General features: G+C 43.3%; 1 protein-coding gene across 1 annotated transcript in view; it reads left to right on the plus strand.

Moving 5' to 3' along the window:
• Nucleotides 1-654: 654 nt before the first annotated feature.
• The window catches only part of LOC146178912 (ATP-binding cassette sub-family C member 2-like), a 123515-nt gene continuing 105925 nt past the window's right edge, over nucleotides 655-18244 (plus strand). The window contains exon 1 of the mRNA XM_084578654.1: nucleotides 655-770. The gene's annotated coding sequence lies outside the window, so the exon portion shown is untranslated. The remainder of the gene's footprint in view (nucleotides 771-18244) is intronic.

The raw sequence follows: 18244 nt of genomic DNA on the forward strand, positions 1-18244 counted from the left end.
CCTTTTTGTCTTATTTCTTCTTTTATTCTGTTTCCGAAACCACTAAAATCGTTTCGCGTCACTAGTGCAACTACGTATACCTAGATTTTGTAGGCGCGATTTATTTGTTTTTTACACTTCTTGCTGTTCTTTTAGCTTTACCGTTCAGCTGGTTTATCTTCTATCGCCGTCATAGCCCATCAAAAAAGAAAACAAAACCAAAAAGAAAGAGTGACATGTCATTGAGGTTGGGCAAGCTGTACAAGTATGCATTTTTAATGAACTGTACTGTCTAGCCTATTTGCTTTTCTTTAAATAAATAGAGTTTTCTCTATAGCCTCATCGTACACAAGGTTCCTTTTATAGGACTGCTGTTGTGCGCAGAGGTGCGCGTTGTCGCATGAAGTGCTCTTCGCCACTGTTCAGGGGAAATTTCAGACAGCTGAATATCGTTCTAAACGCCAGTAAAAGTTGTTTTCAGGGCATGCTGCATACGGCGTACGTAGGCATGCGCAGGTGTTCGTTTCGCAGCTTAATAAGTGTGTAGTCGTTCGTTTCTTTTTTTTTCACTTCTCGATTATTTTTTTTTTCGCGCCAGGTTTGTTCCGTTCTAGATCAAAGAATGGGGGCATAGAAGCCGAGTTCACGTACCATACACACGCGAATGCAACACGTTCTCCACCACGCTAGATTTGTACTTCGTGAGTTTCAGCGCCTTGGACTTGAAAAACGGCACCGTCATCACACATAAGGTAGCCTTCCTTCCCAACCTCGAAGGTAACGTTTAGCAGGTGAGTTTCTGACTCTAACGTATTTTGTACCTTCGTGAGGACCAACTTAGTACAACAGTGCCAGGCGCATGAGCGAGCTTCTTACCTGTTACCACACACATGTCATACAATGCGTACTGGTTCGGACTTGAATCGCTACTCCATGTAATATTTACTTATTTATTTAATGCGCTGAGTTTACCACACGGCATAAAATGTGGGGGTATAGCGTCACAGGAATGTGTGGAGTGCAGCCATGTGCAAGAAGTCACACAAACTGCGTGCATAAATGTTGTTTGTTGTCCATAAGTGGAAATGAGAGTCATTACTCGGTGAAAGTCCAGCTTTTTGTAGAATGGTGTTGCGCATTTGCGAAGTTCCTGGGCATGTCCATATTAGATGCCGGACAGTGGTGTCGCAAGCGGGTTCTTCGCAGTGTGGGCGAATGTAATATCATGTAATATGTAATATCATGTAACTCCATGTAATATCAATTGCGGAAAACAGGTCTCAGAGCCTCGCAGCTTTCAGCGTCGTCCGACATGCGCCAGTCGTTTAAATCTGGTGCTCAGGTTTTCTCTAGCGCTTGTTGCAGCAATCAATATGCTTGGCTTTGTCAAGTGTTGGAATGCGTCACTGTGGAATCTCTCACCATTCCAGCTCACTGATGGAATGTGTCGTGCTTTTTCCACCAATTTCTATTTCCTCTTAGCGGAATGTTTCGAAGAATTAACATCGACCATCTTTGCGCACTATTTCTCTCTAATTCAGTGCTTCGTCTTAAACAATTAGGGCTAATTAGTTTAGACCTATCAACCGGTTGTAAACTCGCGCTGCCGCCTATAATGAAAGAAAGAAGACTATCGCCAGCCATGGCTTTCAATAGACACAACGAAACTCACAACGTCTGTATCAGCGATAGAAGTCTGAGTTTTATTCAATTGGTAACGACACGTTGCAAAACGTAGTATCCAGAAGAAGGTACTATAGTCGGTGTCTTCATCAGCTCATCCTATACTTCCAATAAAACCCAGTGCAGTAAGTGTGAGACAAGAAAACATAAGCACATAAAGAGCATGAGCTGCGGCAATTATGCAACAGTCAACCAGAGAAGGTATAAACCACAGTGCGATTCCTATACAGAATGCGCAGTGAAAAAAAAACGAATAAAGAACTAATAACCAAAGAAAAATAAGACATGTGTCGGTTCGGGAAATATAGAAAGTCATCAGGAAGGCAATGAATAGAAAAAAAATAATCAACTAAAATGCATGAATTCACTCCTAAATGTAGAGAGTTCAGCAGCGTGTTAAATTAGACGCAACCAACTAACAGAATAAAAAAACCTGGGCCGGCTTGCACGATAAAGTCCGAGCTAAGTCCAGACTTAAATGGTGTCTTTAGAAAGACCAAGCTTATTTAAGACGGCTCGTGTTCCGAACGTCGAACGCTTCGGGTTCATGTTCACCAGAGTGGCTTCCCAGAACGGCCTCAGCAACCACTTGGGGCATTTTTCCTCGTAACACAATCTTAAGCCGCAAAACGCAATGGCACGCAAAATTGACGGAAAGTGTACATCTTACAGCAGGGACAGTGCCAGCGCATCCCTGTATTTCCCTAATTTCTCTACTTAGACACCTGGCGTCCTTGTGTCTTAACCAAGACAGCACTAGAGTCGTAATCATACAAGCGACTTATTCAAGTCAGGACTGAAGCCCAGCCTTGACTCCAGTCTTAAGCGTCCATGCTAGTGGCCTATTCTTTAGACTCCAGTTAAGTCTGGACTTAGCTAAGACAGTCTTAAGATTGTTTTGTGCAAGCGGGCCCTGGATATAAAGTACTGCTTAGCGTACCCGCTAAGCGCTTTAGACATAATGAACATACTGTTTACAGCAACCCTCATAATATTAATATAGACGAATTTTATCGGAATAATTAGAAATGTGAGCTGATTATTTATTCCTTACTTAAGCGTCTAATGCTACTATTCTACTATTTAAAAATGTCGATGTTGAAATCCTGATTCCTTGAATTTTATGGTTTCTTCGGGTGCCAGATGTGTGTCACGCTTATAACAACCAGCATAAGAAGTCAGAAATATATGTGCGAGTTAAAGGAATATTATAAAGTGATCAACACAGAAAGATTAAATTGTAGCAGTGAAATGTTGTAGTTCCGTACGCTATTGCCTTTTAATGTATGCAATATAGGCATCAAATTTATATGGCAGTCTAGTTGTAGTCCAAAACCGTTGAGTGACATTCGATGCATGTGAATAGATTGAAAGTTCGTTATTGTTGGCCGGAGCAGAATGGAGAAAACTCGCCTCTAAAAAAACGTTTACCTCATTTTTCAGGTACTCAAAAAGAACGTTAGCAACATCAACATTCATTTTAATTCGAGCAAATTATTGCATTCGTTCAAATTCATAACTTCTGCGTCGTGAGTGCATAATAAACGACTAGAAGAGCTCAGTGAGTTAGTGAGGTATTGGATGTAACCGAAAAATCGAAGTTGGATAGAGCTTTGTTGACACACCTTGCTAATAATTCTCTCCTCTGAGTGACCAAACACTGCAATATTGAACTGTTTGGTGCCTCTTATGCAAGTAACTTTTTAGAAGTAGTAATCTGTGACGAGTTGTTCCTAACGCATCAAAGGGGGTAAAAAGGATATCGTGATAATCTCCTAGAAAGTCTGCTGTATTAAAACAAAACGAAAACCGCGCAATTCCCAACATCTATAGCTTTTCTTACTGATCTCTTAAGAAACAGTGGTTAGTTCGGTTGAAAAATTTCGGACTTTCTCACGGGACCGATGATGTTATATTTAAGACGGTGCGTTTACACGGCTTCAAAGCAGTTTATTGACTAATTTGCTGAATATTGGCAGGGTGCATGTGAGAAGGCAGCTGTCAAATAATTAATTGCACCATTGCTCAAAGACGGCGGTAATCCTACCGTGTTTCATTTCGCAGGAGAACATACGTGTTTCTCAAGCAAGATTAGCAGCAACACGGAAACTTTCAGATAATAACTGGGGATATTGATTTCAGAAGAATGAATATCGTCAAATACTGCGTCTCTTATCATAATGTTATATGTGCCATCAAGCACGTTTGCTGTGGTAGGAAGAAAGAACTACTGTGGTTAGCACGTGAGCGTAGATGCAAAATTACGGACATGTGCGGTGTCATTATGGATGAAAAAACTACTGAAGCTGTTAAATATTTGATGGCTCTCTTATAAAAGACACCTTGCTTTACTTTAAGACACCATTCTTGTGTGACAAGAACTCTACGGCTAAATAAAAGGGAGCTGAATATGCCCCACCTTCTCTTCGCGTTGTTGCAGCATTTAAACATTTTCTTTTTGCATTTGCTAATTTTTTTCCGTTTTCAACTGTGCGTTGGCACAGTGGCGAAATTTTGAGACATCAATTGTGAGGTTTGTTGTTATAAGATTCAATTGCTAATTTGCCTTATTTATTTGTTTATTTACCCTCACTGCTAATTTCTTGTGACATCATTGCAGATGGGCATGTGTAGAGCTAAGAAAAGAAACGTTTATACATTGTGTTAGGAACGCATGACATAATGAAACATATGCACAAGTTTTTGCAGAATGTAAAACGTATAAAACGCGGAACTGCTGAGTAATATTACACAAGCAATAACAAAATATGAAGCGCAGTGCTTTCTAATATCCCAGACAGCAGAGAACTATACAGTCACCACCGGTCACACTGAAAACGTATCAAAGTATTATTAGTATGTCATGTATTTGGGTAAATTACAAACTTTATGATTAACTAAACGTAATTCAGTACATAACTGCAGAACGTTGAGCACAAAGGAAACTCATTATATAAACGAAAATCTTTCGTGTGCGATTGTAGTTCTTGTAAATGAAGCTACATTTGCAATGAATGAACGCAGGCTGTTCCAGTCTCTTGTGGTTGACGGGAAAGTACGTATTTGAGGCAGTCAATGTGAGAATAATATGAAGTAAGCGTATTTGGCTTATTACTTACTATACCAACTCTAGATTGATTGATTAATTGATCTATGAATTGAAGACAGGCTCTTTTAGCCAGCGTTGAAAATGATTTTATTTCCTTTCTTTTCAATACCAAAATGGGCGAGTCGGTTGTTCTGTATTTATTAACTATAAACCTAACCTCATTTCCTTGTGCTGCTGGAATTTTTGTTATATCTTGATCTTTATAAAGAAATCAAACATTAGCACATTCGAGGGCTGGGAAAACCAGTGTATAGTCAGCTATTTTAGTTTCATTTGGCGCTATTTTAAAAGGTCGCCTGGTACAAAATGCCGAATTCGTATGGATGAGATTATCTGATCGATGTGGCCATTCCATCTGAAGGTTTAAGTTATGACTAGGCCCATGTATTTATGCTCATTAACTGCAGCGTTAGTAATGTTCCTTATGGTTAACTGAAATCTGGATCTATTTATCTTCCTGGTTACTGTCATGAAAGTAGATTTAGTTACGCTAAGTGTCATTTGCCGGTCAATTCAACAGTTACTTGTAATTTCTAGTGCTCTGTTAAGAATATTATGTTCATCGATTGGGTTAATTTTCCGATAAATATAGTCATTTGCGAAAACCAGTATGCAAATGTTAAGAGTAGTGGCTATATCAGTGATGAAAATTATAAACAACGCAGGAGCCAAGACACAACCACACGCAACGTCAAGTGTTTTAAAGTCTCATCGTTACTTTCAACAAAGTATATTCTGTCGGTTATGTAGATGCTAGTACCGTTCACTATAGGGCCATGATCTAGCGTCTATTGTAGTTAACTGAAGATCTTGATGGGCGGAACCTGAAGAAATAGCATCGAAAAGGTCATGAATATTAGGTCTGTTTCTGGTTTCCGTAGGTTGCGATACGTTGTACTTGAATTCTGACAACATAGTTACAATTAGAAACTTTAAAGGAAGCCGTGCCAAAATGAAGATCATATGCTGTTGGTTTCAAGAAAAGCAATTATCTGTCGAAGGATGACGTGCCCGGGTATTTTAGATGCTGCGATAGTGACATAGAGAGGCTGGCACTTATCAACGATGTACCGCTCTCCTGACTTGTGCATATTTGTATACCGCTTGTCTGCCCACCGGGCGTATGTATGTAGTAAAAAAATTGAAATTTTATCTGTCCTTTGTTCGGTAGTAGCATGCTGACCGTCCTACCCTCAGTTATATTTATCGGTTTAATGTACTACATTGTTCGTCTCAAGGGAGCAACAAGAGCATTATATTTCGTGAATACAGGTGAAAGTTTTTCAGGAACATTAGCATTATCGTTGATGCATTAATGAGGCAAAATATTTATTCAGTTCATCACCTTTTGCAATTTCAACTTCTGGGACTAAAACGTCGTTGTTTTTTCGGGGGCTAAGCAATTTTGTTGGGGCAGTTCATATAAAGTTGTTTGGTTCGTAGGGAAAGTATTGTAATCTAACAGTCTCAAATTGCTGTTTTACTTCTTGTATTGCAAGGAACAGTTTGTATTTATTTTTGAGCGAAATTTTACATCCAGAAGGTTTTTAATTTGGTTAAGTTTGCTCTTTTCATAGATTACATCAAAGGTGTACTAGTGTTTACTTTACTTTCTTTCCTTTCTTCCTTTCGTTTTGCCCGGATGCCCTTGTGAATGTTGTTAGGTAAAATATTTGTAAATAGCAGGGTGTGCTGCTGTGCCACTTGGTACTTGTGGAACATCATGGAATCGCAGCGCTGACAGACGAGGACAAAGGTTGGATACACACACACAACTGTGTTGCACTTTACTCTTTAATTTGAACATATTTTGATCCGCGCTTTATATTTATCAGAAGGGCATCAACGCGCATTACCACCTACAAGACAGAGATGACTATCTCAGTTGCCACAAAAACCAGCACGAAACAAACACGATTCAGTGGCAAAGGCTGGGCTCACAATACCAACGCCACGCAAAACACTAACCAAGCAAACATTAGGCATAAAAACAAGTAAAAATACAAGTCATGATAACAAGTGAAAAATGGCAAAGATGAGCCAACAATTAAAAAGCCAAAATTCATGAAGAGGTGAAGACGCATAAAAGGAATGTAGGCCAACAAACAACACGCCAAAAAAAGTTTACATGAGGCTACAGATTAAAGCAGGCCAAAAACTTCAATCAGGTCATAAATAAAAGCAGGTAAAAGAAATTCATAAACGAGGCAGCGAATAATAGCCTGAAATTCAACGAGTAGCTAAAATCAGGTTAATGGATGATGTAAGTGAGGCGACAATTAACTGGCCAAAAAAATGAGAGAGATAGAGAAATTGTCTTATAACATGGCTTGAAATGCAGAGCAATCATATTGACCCAGACAAGAAGGTGATCTCTTTTTTTAGGGGAGCTACTGAATAAACGCTGACGTATTCTGCTTTCAGGTCACCAATGACGCAACTTCAATGAATTCTCACGTCAACTGGTTCTTTTTTTTTTTTGCCAAACTCTGGTATCTAGTGCAGCGCTTGCATAGTGAGCAGTCACAGAAGTGGATGGCCAAGTTTCTTGATTTGTGTCTTTTACGTTCAAATCACGCGCCTATGGACATTTGTTTACACAACGACGTGTGTACAAAACGTAATCTTTGCTGCAGGAAAGAAGAAAGAATAGACTTCAATAAGACAGCAAGTTGAGCGAGTTGGTACATAATTAAGGAAAAAACAGCGCAACAACGGAGAAAAGAGAGTATAATGAAGACTGGACCAGCGCTGACTAGCAATTACTGCGGTATTTTGATTGTTAAGTTTCACGTTTCCGGGTATCAGTGCTGTTAGTTCTGCCATGCATGCGTGCTCTTGGTTGCGCAACAACGGAGAAAAGAGAGTATAATGAAGACTGGACCAGCGCTGACTAGCAATTACTGCGGTATTTTGATTGTTAAGTTTCACGTTTCCGGGTATCAGTGCTGTTAGTTCTGCCATGCATGCGTGCTCTTGGTTGTGAAACGAGTGTATATATGCGTTCCTTTCAATAGAATCTTCAGTTGCCAGTCAGCACTGGTCCCGTCTTCTTTATAATCTCTTGTCTCTGTTGTTGCGCTGTTTTTTTTGCTTAATTGAAAGAGTAGACGACTCCCATGTTTCATTGTTCCAAGAAAAACATTGTGCAATCGACTTTCAGTAACGCGTTAACCAAGTGCTGTGAGCACTCTTTAGAGGCAAGGTTTCAGATTTAAGTCCAGAGAATGCTTCATTCCGGATACTCGGCATACTGAGCTCTTCAATAGGCGAGAAAATGCTTATGCAATGCCATGCAAAACAAAAAGCCCACTCCATCAAATGAAAGGGATCGGGACAAAGAAAAGTTACCATCATTCCGTACATTCCTCAGGTATCCCACAATTTAGAAGGAATTCGGAAAAAAAGAAAGGAGTTGAAGCGGTCTTTTCAACTCGTCGCCGCCATTCCAGACTGTGTAAACGCGTCAATGAGCCAGCCGAACGAAGGAAAGAATGCACAATAAGGCATAAATAACCGTTTGACCCACGCGCCACAGGAGTCGTCTATCTTATTCCTCTTTCCTGAGGCAAAGATTTCGTTGGGCAGACAAGTTGCTCTGTAAACAAACAAAAAACTGCAGGAGCATAGCTACAGCGCAAAAGACAAAAATATCAAGCAACTTGGCTATCAACTGTCGTGACTGCTCGCCCGGCAAGAGCCACCCTCCAAACTTTGCGAATACGAGAAACTTGGCAAAAGAGTAGATACGAGCCGGCGAAGAAAGTAATTAAAGCTGCCATCACTGATAACCTGACCGCAGACTGCGTCAGGGCGCCTTCAGCAGCCCTCCTAGAAAACAAAATCACATTCTTGTTCGGGTCATGATTGTCCTGCATTCTAAGCCATTTTAACAGACCATTACTTTCCCTGTGTCATTCTTTTTGGCCTGCAAATTGTCGCCTCATTTACGTCATCCTTTTAACCTAATTTTAAATACTCATTGAATTTTGGCTTTAATAGTTGCCTCCTCTATGAATTGGCTTTACCTCCTTTTATATACAACCTCACGGAAACTTTCTTGACGTATGGTTTGTTGGCCTGCATTTTTTTATGCGTGTTCACCTCTTTGTGGAATTTGGCTTGTTAATTATTGCCTAATCCTTGCCCCTTTTTCACTTGTTATCGTGCCTTCTCTTTTCACTTGCTTTTATGCCGTGTTTTTAGCCTCGTTGGTGTTTGCGCGGGGTTGGAATTGTCAGCCCAGTCTTTGCCATTTTTTTCCTGCTGGTTTCGTGCTGGTTTTTGTGGCTACTGAGATAGTCATATCTCTCTTGTAGGTGCACTTCCGCGTTTATGTCCTTCGGTTAAATATATAGCGCGGATGAAAACATGCCTAAAATAAAGTTAAATGTTCAGTGCAGTTGTGTGTGCATCCTCCCTTTGTCCTCGTCTGCCAGCACTGCGATTCCATGACGCATGTAGCGCAACCTCTGGAAAACACCTGAACTGTATGTAGAATGTGACTGCTGGGTTGACGATCCGCTAGTAAATGGTACACTGCACAGGATTAGTCTTTGATTAGATTCCTTTAAGTATTTCTGTTTTAGGGTTATCAATATGAAAGAAATCGCTAATAAAAGTGATGTCAAAAGTGTTTTGCGCGGATTCTTGTTCTTGCATTGGTTGTTTAATCATCTTTGTTACCCTGAACTACTTCATAACAGCAAAGAGATCATGTGAAGAAGCGCAGAGAGGTTGCACTGTGAACCAGTGGATATCAGGGAGAGTGAAACCACCGAGCATGATTGCCATATCTTCTAAATATGTTATTCTTTATAATGATGCAATGTTAGCATAAGCAAAGTCTGCCAGAATGGAGCAGAAACCAAATAACATCTTTGTAAAGTATGCTTCTACGCCTTCAGTATATAGAAGCACAATGAATTGAACTTTTTTTCTTGAAGACGGCTACTCCTCCACCACGAGTTGTACTGTTTTTTCGAGAGATAGCATATTGCGGGGGGGGGGGGGGGGGGGAGGAATCCTATCTCTCTGTAATCTCTAATGTAATGTCATCTGTAATGTCAGATGTTAGCCAGGCTTTTTTTGCCGCATAGTGTTTTGTTTTATGCCAATGGGCTTGCTGTCTAAAAACTCAGTTATGTTGAAAATGCTACGGGCATCATCTTGACAAAAGTTAGTTCGCTTTATTGAAGGGACAGTGTGTTTTCCTATGTAACTGATTTGCTCTGGATGTTTATTTTTTTTAGGTGTCAAGAAATTAGGACATGGTTTTCGCAGGCATAATAGAGTTTTGTTAACTTTGTATTTTTTGGAGCCTTTATCAATTTCTAAGTTACTCGCATATTTTGAGGAGAAGCAGATACGTTTAGACATTTTTGCTTGTGAGAGCAGCTTAATAGGAGAAATAAACATTGAAGAACAGCTTATTGAGCCCCGTCTGTGAGAGAAACTGTAGATCACTCCACATTAGTAACGTCTTAAAGAAATTTCTCTTTTGTTAAACACTAGTTCTTGAGCATAAACGTTTTTCTACGTGTCACTGTCATTGAACAAAAATACTAGTAACAAGAGTAAGCAGGATGCGCGTTTCAGGTAATAGAGTTGCATTAAGGCCGCACTCAATGGACATCCCCAGTCACACGTGCGCGCTCCTCAGCGTGCAGCGCCATCTCCCGTCAGGCGTCTGAAAAAACCATGTACCTCCATGTCCATCGTTCTGGCTCACTCACCCTCTCGCCTCGAACGGAAAACTTTAAAGACGGGAAAAAATGGGCAGGGGATAGTTGCAAAGACCTCAAGCCGTGAACAAGGACGCAAGGGGGAGCTCGGAGAAAAAAGTAGTAGGGGAAAGTGGTGAAGTCCTACTGTTGCAAATCCGGCCCAGCTTCCGATACGCGCGTACGCGGGCGCCAACATCTGCCATGTACAGATATCTGCGCCGCTCTCCCGCCTGGGTCGCGTCTCGTATGGTGAACACGTAGACCTTAATTTCTAGCGTCCGTTTGGGCGCGCAAGCGCGTAGCGAGCACGCCTAGGAAGTGTCCATAGAGCGGGGCCTTTAGATAGGACACTACCACTGAGTATACCTTCTGCTTCATCTTCGGATCTTTCTGGGACACTGACAAGGCGGTCGCAGGCAAATGTAACCGGACAATAGTTAGGGCACCCGACTGCTTATCCCAAGATCTGGGCTCGGTCCCAGCAACGGGGAACAGATTAATATCTCTGCGGAACAGATTAACACGACGCCATGTGCTTCAGATCGCATCAGTGGATCACTATAAAATAGATAGGAACACAGTCCCGGCCTTCAGGTTAGCAGTGGTGCACATAGAATGCAAATTTGACTTTTCCTGTGTTTCCGGCAGGTGAGAAACAGTTTTACTGTATATAAAAAGATGTATTCATTTATTAGAAAAAAAACGAGCGGTCGGCCAGAAAGATCAGCATCTGGTATGCTACTGTGCAGCCGCACTGCTACCAAACACTGGTTGAGTTGCTGACGTTCATGACCTTTGAGTCTGGGTTTTGCCGACAGTAAGCTTCGACGGCTGTTGTGTAGGTTATATTTTCCTCTTTTTTTACTGTTAACAATAAGCAAAGAAGTGAACGGTTTAACGAAAGTTGTCCCAGCCGAAAAAAACTACAGAAAATTTTCTGATGTCACGACAGAATTTCTGTGCGGTTTTTGACGGGAAACCTGCTGTGACAACAGAAAATTCTGTCGTAACATCAGAAATTTCTGTAGTTACAACAGAAAAGTGCTACAGAACTACAGACAACAGAAATATACTACAGAAAAACTACCGAACTACAGAAAAGTACTACACAACTACAGAAAAATCTGATGGTTACGACAGAACTACAGGACATTTTGTCGTATTTTTGACACAGTTCTGTAGTTGTTTTCGACTGGGTGGCTTTACGAAACGTGACATAATGGCTGATCTTCAAAATCTGAGAGGCACATTACATATGTGATGGCGTCAATGAAATCAAAACCGAGCTAAAGGAACTGCGGAAGGAAGTTCAGAGGTTGAAAAAAACGAAAATGTGGAGCTAACTTCTAAAACTCGAAAGCTTGCTGACAGGATTGAAGTGCTGGAGCAGTATCAGAGAGCAAATAACCTAGAAATAAAAGGTGTGCCTGATGAGGGTGATGCAGTGGACATAGTAATAAGGATCGTGCATTTGATGAGCCAATTCGGCAACTCTGACATTTCTATGCACCACCACATCAGCACCTTCAAGTCCAACGAGAAGAACATTGTTGTCCGTTTTGTGCAGCGCTTCGAGATGAGCTCCTGCAGAACTTTAAGAAGCAGAGAATTGAGCACGAAGATCTGCATTGTGGAGGCGAAATCACATTTTTATTTGTAAACGAGTTCCTGACTTGCGACGACAAAAAGCTTCTTGGTGAGGCCGTTTCTCGAAATCTAAGAGCAGGATGGAAGTTGTGTAATTTACTCGCAGCCGAATTCTTGCCAGAAAGGACGAAGAAGCAGGAGATATCAGAATCACAAACGTGGCAGATATTGGTAACATTGGAAGCTGAGTAGCATGACCCTCATTCGTGCGCATTTCTCATGCTCTCCAACAATAGAAATGCAGGAAAAATGTTCCTGTAATTATTGCCATGCGTTAAACAAAACGTACAGGAATAAAGATGGACTGATATTAGCCATAATCTGAATATGAGAAGTGTTAAGAACAAGACAGATAATTTAGAAACGTACTTCGATGCATTAGTCCGTACTGTGACCTGGTTGTTGAAGAATAGTATGACTTCATACCAGGATTACAAGAATAACCATTAGAAGAGAAAACAGAGATGCGGTAGCACAGCCATATATATTAGACATTGTTATCCCTATGTAATTATTGATAACCGAACAAATTTGAATGAAAATAATGAACGTCTGTATTCGTCTGACCAACTCGCCAACCAGTTCATGTTGTACAATGAAAGCATGTTTGTTAAGGTCCCTTAACAAACATATAGCTCCCTATAACAATCAATCTGCGGGTGATTAGAGCAAAAAGTGGAAGAATACGAAAAACAGTAAACAAACTATTAATAAAACAGAATTAGAGAAAGGCATAAGATGTACCAAAATTCCACACAGAACCGTGATCTCGCTTTGTTTGCCGAGTGGGAGAGAAGAAGAAGAAGTGGAGGTTTCCGAACGTCTGAAGCTAGCGCTCTTCCACTTTTCTGGATTTTATATCGCTGTGAGCTATTTGTGATCTCGACATCCTTCGGGATGGCGGGCGCACGACCCCTGCGCCCACCCGCCACCATCGAACAGGCTACAGCGTACTCGACGGGTCACCTTGACGTCGCGGACGTGGAGCTTCCAGACTCGGCAGATGACTCCACCGTGACAGAGATGGATTCCGACAACAGCTACACGCCTGTCCAGTCGCGCCGCCTGAAAAGAAAGCTGCGCCGAACATCAGTAATGAGTGAGACACCAAAGAAGAACGCTGAAAAGCAAGGGATCTTCTCCGTGGCCTTCGTACCAACAACGGCAACGGCGAATCTGAATGTGATAAACAGACAGCACCTGACGCAGTTTTTCGACCAGCTGGTTCCCGGTGAAGTTGACGAAGTCAGAATTAATCCCTGGAAGAATGTCCTGACCGTGGATGTCAAATCCCAGGCAACAGTGGACAAGCTGAAAGGAATTGGTGCGCTAGGCAACATGCCGGTCCGTTCCTTCCTTGCACATGGGAAAAAGACTACTGCAGGTGTAATCAGCGACGTTGACCCCGAGATAAGTGAAAGCGATCTCTGCACGCTGATCAAATCTACGGCGCGCATTGTGGATGTTCATCGATTCGGCCGCTCAAAGTGCGTTAAATTAGTCTTTGAAACTGAATCCCTCCCATCCCACGTTAAAGTGGGCTATGTGAGGCACCCAGTTCGGATGTATGTTCCAAGACCTGTTCAGTGCCACAAATGCCACAAGATCGGACATGTGAGCGCCGTTTGTCGAAACGAGGTATCCTGCCGTCGATGCGGCGGTACGCATCCTCATGACGCATGCGAGACGGAGACTGTCAGGTGTTCTAACTGCTCGGGTGCCCATGAATCGACGGCTAAGGACTGTCCTAAAATTCGGGATGAAAAACGTATACTAAAAAAGATGGTAAGAGATAACTCGACTCATCAAGAAGCGGCCGCGTCTATTCGTCGTCGCAAGCACCGTTCCCGACGCCGGCACAAGGAATCGGAAGGCAAGCCTAGCCTGGATAAGTCAACTTCAGAGTTAACGTCAGCTCAGGTGCCACAACAGATTGAGTCTAATCCCGCTAAGAGTACTCTTGCTGTAATGTCGCAGACAGTGTCACATGCCAAGGATCAGACAGAGGCTGTTGTATTACCTACCGCCTCTGATGCTGAGTGGCCAGCTCTACCATCAAAGGCCAACGCCAGGCCTAATCCCAGTTTGGTTGCCACACGTACTGAAAATTCCGACAACCCCGACAGCCAGCAGGTAAAAGAAATGCTGAAACAGCTGGTTCGTTCAATGCGGGTGCTGCTCTCCAGCATCAACACGCAAACAGCAAAGTTTGCTGTTCAGTTTTTGGACGCATTTGAGCCGCTCTTGGCGGCATTGCAATAATTCACAATGGCGCAACAAACTAACCCCACCTCTGTGACGATGCACTTGCGCCGCAGTGTTGTGATGCAATGGAATGCCCGAGGCCTGCGTGGTCGGCTGAGTGACTTCCGACAGCGGGTACAGAAGTACCGCTTTCCTGTGATTGTGATCTGTGAGCCCAACATGCCGGCTGCTTTCCGCCTTTCTGGATATGTTCTGCTATGGTCTAGAGAAGCAAACGAAACAAGCAAAGTGCTGGTATGTGTACGCCAAGACATTGCGCACGTCCGCCATGCTCTGCAGCCCCACAACACGAACCACTACATTTGTTTGACGTTAACCCTGAAAGGACGAGTATGTTCTGTAATTGGCGCTTATATTCCACCGAGGGATGGCTTGGACAAATCATATCTATTTTCAACAATCCAGTGTTGTGCAGCTCCTCGTATTATTGTGGGGGACTTTAATGCTCACCACCCTCAGTGGGGTAGTGCAATAATGAGCAATAGAGGAAGAGACCTGGCAGACTTTATGCATACGCAAGATCTCGTCAATATAAACGACGGCTCACCGACGTTTCTACGCGGAACAACCTACAGCAGCTGCTTGGATGTGGCGTTTGTTTCCAGAAACCTCCATCCCTCCGTTTCTTGGTGTAGTGATGTGGAAACACATGGGAGTGATCATATACCAACGTACATATGCATCAAGTGGTTTGCACCTGCCACTTCACCTCGTGTGCAATACACAGACTGGCCCGCCTTTAGGGCAGCGGTGGAGACTTCCAGCGTGGACCTCCAGTCACCATCTCAAATAGAGGGACTCATTACTTCCTCTCTCAGTGAGAACACTCGCTATGTTAGTGTGCCGGTGTCAGTGTCCAGCGTCGACGTGGAATTCGAGCGGCTTCGCGCGATCCGTCGGCGGGCTGAAAGGAAGTACAGAAGAACGAAATCCGCGCAAGATCTCGCACTTTCTCGCCGAGCTAAACGTCAAGTTTTGCGTCACCTGGAGAGGTTAGGACGACAACGTTGGAGACAGTTCTGCTCATCACTTGATCCCCGTAAGCCCCTGTCGCGTATCTGGCATGTTGCGAGAAGCTTGCGCACACCTCCGCGAGAAAGGCACCCTTTTCGTGCCCTGGCCCTTTACCAACGCCGCAATGAAGTTGACGTAGCTGAAGATTTTTGTAAAATGGTTGTGGGCACAAACCAGGCACAGTTACCAATTTCAGAGGTTTTTGCACCACCTTCGCCGAATGATCAATACGACGTGCCCTTTACAATAGCTGAATTAGACGCCGCTCTTGCTTCTTGTCGGCATTCATCTGCACCTGGTCCTGACGGGATTACTTATTCAACCTTATCGAACCTAGGCAAGGATGGTAGAACTGCACTACTTAATTATTTCAATGATATATGGGTTTCTAGTACTGTTCCTGAACACTGGAAAATTAGCCGCCTGGTTGCTCTTTTGAAGCCTGGAAAGCCTCCTCTCGAACTTACCTCATACCGGCCAGTTGCCCTAGCAAGCTGTGTTGGAAAAGTTATGGAGCGCATGGTGCTGGCAAGACTTGAGTGGTATCTAGAGAGTAATGATCTTTATCCTAATATGATGACTGGATTTCGCCGCGGACGTTCTTCCATTGACAGCGTCATCGACCTTGTGGCGACAGTAGAACACGAAAAGCGTCACCGTCGACTAGTAGCTGCTGCATTTTTAGATATAAAGGGAGCTTACGACAACGTCCTCCATGAAGCTATTCTTGATGGACTTGACGACGTGGGAGTTGGTGGCCGGCTGTACTTGTGGATTGTAAGCTATCTCAGCGGCCGTTCTGTTTACATGACTACGCCTGAAGGAGATACTACCCACTTTCAGGTCGGTCGTGGAGTTCCACAGGGAGGAGTTCTCAGCCCAACTTTATTTAACGTTGCGCTAATTGGCCTGGTGAGTGAACTGCCAACTAACATCCACATAAGTGCATATGCTGACGACATCTGCATCTGGGCCTCTGGTTCGACGCGCCCACAACTACGTGCGAGACTGCAACGAGCTGTGTCATTAACATCGATGTACTTACGGCGTCAAGGTTTATTTTTAGCGGCAGAAAAGTGTGCAGTGATCGCGTTTACGGGAAAATGTGTCAGCCGCTACCCGATTACCCTTCATGGAGTCGTAATACCATACGTCTCCAGGCACAGATTCTTGGGAGTAATTATTGACCACCGACTATCCTGGTCGAAACATATTGCTATGGTGAAGAAGAGGCTAATTAATTTTTGCCATGTACTTCGTTACATAGCTGGCATCAAATGGGGTCCAACTGAGCGCTCCTTAATACGCCTTTACGAGGCTCTGTTTGTTGGCTACATCCGGTACAGTCTCCCAGTACTCTCTAGTATGAGCATTTCCTGCTTGCGGACTTTAGAGAGCGTGCAAGCGCAGGCACTGAAAATATGCCTTGGACTGCCCAGATGCACCTCTAACAAAGGCACAATTGAAGAGGCACACGCTCGCCCAATGTCCATATACTTGTCACACGAACCACTTCGTGTATATTTACGAGCACTTACAAGACACCGTTTTCACCCACTCAGCAAGATTCTGGATGAGAGGCCGGACTGCAGTTTTACAACTGCACTCCGCTGCCATCAGTCGCAAGTACCGACAGGATATGCCCTCCCATATCATCCCACCCAACCACCATGGACGATGGATAAACCTTTTGTGCACCTTCGTGTTCCCGGAATACTAAAGAAATCAATGGTACCAATTAGTGGACTCAAACAACTTACTCTGGCACACATCTGGTCAGAATATCCCAGTTATATTCACATATACACTGATGGATCTGTGTCAGCACAGGCATCCGCTGCAGCTGTGGTCATACCAGCTCGGAAAACGACTCTGCATTTCCTTTTGGGACATACCTCTACATCAACCGCTGCCGAACTTGTAGCCATTCGAGAATCTATTCGCTATATATGTGGGGAACCACCTCAAAAATGGTGTATATTCACGGACTCGAAGACTGCATTACAAATTTTGGAAAACGTCTTACGCCACACTGCCTATCAGTCCCTGGCACTAAACATTATGGATCTCATCACATCTGCCCAGCTGCAAGGCCACACGATAATGTTTCAATGGATTCCTGCCCACTGCGGCCTCCATGGGAATGAGCAGGCCGATGTTGAAGCGAAAAGCGCACTCATCAATGGCTTCCAAACAGCTGTGCCTTTTTCAAGAGCGGATACGACGTGTCTTCTAAAGAGTTATATGAATATTGCTACAGCAGCTTACTGGGCTCAACCAGACGCCCGACACATCCGTCTAAGAAGGCTTGATCGAACATTTAAATTTTATGTTCCGCGTGATATTCCGCGTCATCAGACATGCTTGATACATCGACTTCGTTTAAACGTGGCTTTCACGCGCAAATACTTACATTTAATTGGACAGATGGACTCACCGGAATGTTTAACTTGTGGCATCCCAGAGACTGTGGACCATGTATTATTGGTGTGCCCAGAGTATGCGAACGAAAGAAATGTGCTAGCTGCTTCCTTGAAGCGTTTAGACAAGAGGCCTCTGTCGGAGGAACTGCTGCTGGGCGCTTGGCAGGACAAGGGGAAGGGCGTCCAGGCAGTGCGCGCTCTTTGCCGTTATTTGAGCGCCAGCGGACTTGATTCACGTTTGTAAAGCAAGCTGCTGTGTCTGTATATATATTTCATATGCCTTCTCCCACATCGTCACCCATCATGACCTTCTTTCTTCTCTCCTTCCCCTTCCCCAGTGCAGAGTAGCAGGCCAGATTTGAATTATTCGGGCCAACCTCTCTGCCTTTTCCTTTCAA

This window comes from Amblyomma maculatum, chromosome 9 (genome assembly GCF_055883805.1).
Source record: "Amblyomma maculatum isolate TAMU_Amacu chromosome 9, ASM5588380v1, whole genome shotgun sequence".
NCBI lineage: Eukaryota > Metazoa > Arthropoda > Arachnida > Ixodida > Ixodidae > Amblyomma > Amblyomma maculatum.